Source organism: Natator depressus, chromosome 20, assembly GCF_965152275.1.
Source record: "Natator depressus isolate rNatDep1 chromosome 20, rNatDep2.hap1, whole genome shotgun sequence".
NCBI lineage: Eukaryota > Metazoa > Chordata > Testudines > Cheloniidae > Natator > Natator depressus.
Window position 1 is genome coordinate 9,740,907 of NC_134253.1, and position 6,444 is coordinate 9,747,350.

The window sequence follows — 6,444 nt, forward strand, 5'->3', positions numbered from 1 at the left end:
ATGTCCCTCAAGCCGGAAAAGTCCTGGGAATTTAAGGGTGATGAGTGTCTTTCTGTGTTTGTTCAGACCTTTATTGGCAAAGAGTTCCGGGTCTACACGTTCCAGGCGCACAATTCCAAAGGTTACGATGCATACTTCATCATTAGACAGTTACTGAAGGAAAAGATGTGCCTAGAACTGATCACTCAGGGTAGTAAACTAATGTGTGTGGAAGTTAAGGCCCTGGGCATTCGTTTTATAGACTCTTTAAACTCCTTGCCCATGAAGCTTGGTAAGCTCCCGCAGGTGATGGGGTTTGAAGGGTGCAAAGGGTATTTTCCACATTTTTTGAACACTTTCGAAAATCAAAATGACGTGCGGCCTATGCCCGGTGTGGAGCACTATGGTGTAGAAAGCATGATGCCCAGGGAAAAAGCAGAGTTTCTCGACTGGTAGCAGGCGCACAGGAAGGAGACGTTTGACTTGCAGAAAGAGCTCACGTATTACTGTCAGCAGGATGTCAAAATTTTGAGACAGCCTTGTATCCTATACAGAAAAGAGATTATGAAAATGATGGAGAAGGGAGATCTAGTAGAGAGAGAACCTGGTAAATTCACTGAGATAAAACTGTGTATAGATCCATTCTGGTACATAACACTGGCATCTGTCTGCATGGCTATGTACAGGTTTCCATTTTTGGAGCCTAACATGGTAGCTCTTCTCCCTCCAGACAATGATCACAGGCAGAAAAAGATATTCGACCCCATCTGTTCAGTGGCTGTTGAATACCTCTCACAAAGAAACTATACAAATACGGCATGCTTTACAGGGTGGGGAACTACAGGTAGGCCTCTACTCTTTAGAGGGTTATGCCAGTGTTGACAGGGTACACACAGCCTTAGAGTTTAACGGGTGTTCTTTTCCACGCTTGTGCCACCTCTCATTGTGAAAAAGCACAAAACCCTATGACGGGGACAACTTTTGGGTTTCTTTATTACAAGACGCAGCTCAAGACCGACTATCTGAAACAACTTGGTTTTGTAGTGAGGACTCTTTGGGAGCAAGAGTGGGAAGTGATGAAAGAAACAGACAGGGAGCTTGCAGGTATTTAAAATGAGCCCAGTTGCCCTAGCCTCTCGTGCCTAGGGATGCTCTTTTTGGGGGGAGGACAAACGCTATCCGCCTATATTACAAACTTAACTCCGGGGAAGAAATCCACTATTATGATTTTACCAGCTTCTACCCTTTTGTAAAGAAAACCAAAGAATACCCTATCGGACACCCCGATATAGTTTATGACAAATTTGGACCCCTTGCAAATTATTTTGGAATTGCAAAAGTTAAAGTGTACCCCACACAAGGCTTCTTTTTCCCATTGTTACCAGCTAAGGAATTGCCCAGTACTCAAGTTCACACATCCCTCTAGAGGGTAAACCCAAAATTGTTCCGTCATGCACTGCAGAGATAACTGTACAGCATAAGCTCGTGAAATTCACCCCCTCCCTCAGTGTGGAGAGGGCTATACACAGCTTTCTGCCCCAAGTTATGATTTCCACACACTACTTTTAGACAAAATAAATTTATTAACTACAAAAGATAGATTTTAAGTGATTATAAGGGATAGCAAACAGATCCAAGCAGATTATCTAGCAAATAAAACAAAAACACAATCTAAGTTTAATATACTAACATAATTGGATATGAGCAGCAAATTCTCACCCTAAAGGCAGTTTACAGAGAGTCTTGAAGACATGCTGCCCTTGCTTGCAGCTTAAAATTAATAGAATCATAGAAGATTAGGGTTGGAAGAGACCTCAGGATTTCATCTAGTCCAATCCCCTGCTCAAAGCAGGACCAACACCAACTAAATCCAACTAAATTCCAGATATTCCAGACACAGGGAAGGCAACACTCTAGCCTGGGTTCAGCCCTTCCCCCTAGTTCAGTCCTTTTGTTTCTCAGGTGTTTCCAGCAGTCTTCTTTCTTGGGCGGGGAGTCAGTGAAGAACGAACAACGATGATGTCACCCCCCTGCCTTAAATAGTTTTTGCATATGGCAGGGACCCTTTGTCTCCCAGTTTGATTCCCACTCCTGGTCAGTGGAAAAACAGTAGTATTATCATGAAGTCCAGTACCAAGTGACTTGGTCACATGTCCCTGCAGCCATAACTCAGAGACTGTTTGCAGCGTCCCCAGGAAGGCTTCTCAGGAAGGCTCCCTGGCGGGTGACTAGCATCTTCTAAGACGTATTGTTCTCCCTAATGGCCCTTCCCAGCCATCCATCTAGACTGATTGCATTCTGACTAGTGGGTGTTCCCCAGGTGTAAACACATTTGTAATAGATGCATAGACAATATTCCAAACTTCAGATACAAAAAAGATACATGCATACTAGTACGATAATCATATTCAGTATATCATAACTTTTCCAATGATCTCTCACATGCCTTATCTTGCATAAAATACATCATAATTATGCCATACTCACATCACAGTAATATTACTGTAAAGAATATGGGGCGTCATGCCACAATGAACTTCCCCACCTCTTCTTAGGGAGGCTGAACAGCTTCTCCCCAGCTCAAGAACAAAGGACTGGAGAGGTAAGAGGTGTAGGTTAAGGGTGGGCTGCGGGAAGCAGTCGGGACACACATCTGGGAGTCGAACAAAGGGGGTCAGACAGACATAAGAACATCCATACTGGGCCAGACCAAAGGTCCATCTAGCCCACTATCCTGTCAATGCAGGTGCCCCAGAGGGACTGAACAGAACAGGTAATAATCAAGTGATCCATCCCATCGCCCATTCCCAGCTCCTGGCAAACAGAGGCTAGAAACACCATCCCATAATAGCCATTGATGGACCCATCCTCCATGAATTTATCTAGTTTTTTTTTTTTTTGAACCCTGTTGTAGTTTTGGCATTCACAACATCCTCCGGCAAAGAGTTCCACAGCTTGTGCGTTGTGTGAAGAAATACTTCCTTTTGTTTCTTTTAAACCTGCTGCCTATTAATTTCATTTGGTGACCCTAGTTCTTGTGTTATGAGAAGGAGTAAATAACACTTCCTTATTGACTTTCTCCAAGCCAGTCATGATTTTATAGACCTCTATCATATCCCCCCTTAATCGTCTCTTTTCCAAGCTGAATAATTCCAGTCTTATTAATCTCTCCTCATACGGCAGCTGTTCCATGTCTCTAATCATTTTTGTTGCCCTTCTCTGAACCTTTTCCAAGCCCAATCTATCTTTTTTGAGATGGGGAGACCACATCTGCCCGCAGTATTCAAGATGTGGGCGTACCATGGATTTATATAGAGGCAGTAGGATATTTTCGGTCTTATTATCTGTCCATTTCCTAAGAATTCCCAACATTCTGTTCTCTTTTTTGACTGCCGCTGCACATTGAGTATCCACTTTTCAGAGAACTATCCACAATGACTCCAAGGTCTCTTTCTTGAGTGGTAACACCTAATTTAGAGCCCATCATTTTATATGTATAGTGGGATTCTGCTTTCTGCCTTTTCTGTATTAGGATTGATTATTCTACTATTTCCCTGTAGTAATGGTCTGGATCAGGGTTCACTTCCCAATGTTTAGTCCTCTCTGCACAGCTCTATAATATGCCTCTCAAGAAACTGGTTACATGCCACCTCCCCCACTGTTTTCTGGAACTAAGCTTGTTTCTACTGTTGCGGTCACTTCTTGCAAAACTTTGCTGTTGCATTCAGCGCCTCAGCACTCCCGCCAGCTGTCGCGGATTTACAGGTTGCTCTGACCCAGCCATTACAGTCGCTCTGGGACTTCTCCCTTCGTTGTTCTAGGCCTGAGGCCTCCACATTTTGCAAGGGGGAGTGCCATGGCCCCACAACTCTGAGATGGAGGCCTGGGCCTCCAGCCCCTCTGCTTCTCGCTGGGGCTCCCCAGTGAGTCCAGCTGAGTGTAGACCCCTGTGAGAGACTTGACACCTTTGGCAACGATGCAGCCAGCAGGGATTGGCAGTGACACCACACGGCCTGTTCAGACCACGCCCTCTTCACTGGGCACCTGGACTCCAGGACCAACGGGGGCAGGTTTGTCTGGGAAAGCCAAACCGAGCTCAGAGCCTGTGTTGGCAGAATCCCCTGCCCCTCTGCTCCAAAATCCCTGGATTTCAGCTCTCTCTGACACCCCACACACCCACTTGGTCCCTTTCTCTCAGGTGCCGTCCTGCTGAGCACACACGTTCTCCTCTCCTTGACAGTTCATTCAAACCAACCCAGACCTGCCTGCTTATGACCCACACTCCTTGTCTCACCTTGTCCCAGAGGAAATATTAACCCCTTTACACCCAGGCTGTGGCAATACACAGTGAGTGGGGAAACGGAGTCATGCATATTGTTCATAAAAACATTACAAAAATGTCCACATTCTTCACAACAGGTGACTGAGAAGGGAAGTCAAAGGAACCACTGAAATATCAATGGCCAATACGGTTAATGACAATAATAACATCGAGGAAAAAAAAAACACACCTTGTGATGGTACAAGTCCTTTGCTAGACGTAGACGGTTCAGTGTCAGGACCCCTGAGCTCTGCGGCTGACTGGCTGGGTGACCTGGGGTAAATCCCACGGTGCCTCTGAACCCCACTTCAAAATAACCAGAGTTAAAGGCACAACTCCTATCAGAGCCTTGCCAAACAGATTTCACCGGACCAAATCACAGCCAGTTCTCTTCTCCACTTCCCAGCCCTCCAGAGACTGACGGGCTGTGGCCACAGACAGAGCAGGAGGGACCGAGATGCCACCAAGGCCTCAGGCCCCTGCAGTGGCAGAGAATTGTTTGGGTGAGACAGGTTCAGATGATCCTAGCAGGATCCCTGCTCCATGCTGGAGAGGAAGCCGAACCCCAACTTCCCCTGCCCCCCAAGGTCCCTGCCAGTCTGACTTGGGGCAAAATACCTTCCTGACCCCAAAACTGGCAATCAGTGTGACCCTGAGCCTGGGAGCAAGAATCACCAACTGGGCATCTAGGAACAAAGCACTTACTGTAACACCTCAGGGCCCTGGTCCATATCGTCCTGTGTCCTTCCTCCAGCTGTGGCCAATCCCTGATGCTTCAGCGGAAGGCGAAAGAAAACCAAAATGCACCGGGCCAATTGTGCATCTGCAGGGAAAGTACTCCTCCCTGACCCCTGCAGGTGACAAATTGAAGCCCTGAAGCATGAGCATGGATTGTAGAAATTGTCTAAGTGCAAAGCTGTGAGTGTTCTCAGCATGGTGAGGGCCATGCAGCGCTTCCTCTGCTCTCCAAGCCAGAGCAAAGAGTATGGTATTTTATCCTGGTGCTGGAGCCAGAGATACAGGACAGGGGTGGGGTTATTATAAATGATGTGAACAGTGCCTTGAATGTGCTCTGCGCTTACACCACACAAATCGGACAAGGCCTTGCCCAAAGAGCTCGCAGACTGAATGAGGTAAGAGAGACAAGCAGGACAAATCCATCCCACCTTCTTCACTGCATTGGGTGAGAGCACAACGCGCTCCCTGCACTGGCCCTGTGGGGCTGCCAGGCTTGGTTGCCGGGCTCCCATCTCTTTCTCTTGCCCTCTCTGGCTGCATGTGGAAGCAGGATGCTTGTGCACTAGGAGACCTGTGGGAACAGATTTCCTTCTGAGAGCAGTAATGCTAATCCCCGCTAGGATGTTGCTCTGCCACCCGAGTCTGTCCCCTAGCAACAGGAGAGACAGCAGTGGACATTGGGACAATCCCCGACATCAGGCCCCCCATGGCATCACCATGGCAGTCCCCACCCCTCCAATTGCTTCTGCCTGCAGGCATTGCTGAATTTCAGCTGCTCTCTCTCCCTCAACCATGCTATGGGTCTGTTTGCCCCGAGCCCTGTTAGGAGCCAGTCCGTCTCCTCCCCTCTACAATGAGTCTGTTCTGATTCCATTACAGAGCCACTGACCTTGGGGCCTGAACGCCCCGCCCGGGTCGGGATTTTACACTTGGCAGAAAAGCTTTGAGCCAGGATGTTCCAGTTACTTCAAAGGCAAAAGTGGCTCCAGAGTGGCAGGGTCAATGGAACAAGGTCTCCCCTGCTCTGAGCACATTCTAGGGTCACTCGACACATCTCTCCTTTATCTTTATCCCCAACCTCCTAACCCTTATCACCTCAGACCTGTTGGGCCCAAACAACAGAGCCCTGGGCCCCAAAGCCCCACATCTATCAGAGATTTCAAACCCAGACTGGGATCTGGGTCCCAATTGACGCCATCTTCACTATGAGGTGAACCACAGCCCCAGACCCCGGCAATTTGGGCTGTTAGAGATGGAGCCCAGATCTGAATTCGGTATCTTGGCCCATCTCTTACAGTGACCCATAGCACAGGGTGGGACTAAGGGGACCTTATGGCCTCTTCTTTCATGCACACACACACACACACACACAGAGGGAGCCAGGGAGAGCTGGAGAATGGCCAGTC

General features: G+C 47.8%; 1 long non-coding RNA gene across 1 annotated transcript; it reads right to left on the reverse strand.

Annotated features, from left to right (window-relative positions):
* Nucleotides 1-1,924: 1,924 nt before the first annotated feature.
* Nucleotides 1,925-5,055, reverse strand: LOC141974848 (uncharacterized). The gene is made up of 3 exons (XR_012635825.1): nucleotides 5,006-5,055; nucleotides 4,491-4,606; nucleotides 1,925-2,070 (listed from the first exon to the last, which is right to left on the reverse strand). It is a non-coding gene; the product is annotated as an uncharacterized LOC141974848 (long non-coding RNA).
* Between the last annotated feature and the right edge of the window lie 1,389 nt (nucleotides 5,056-6,444).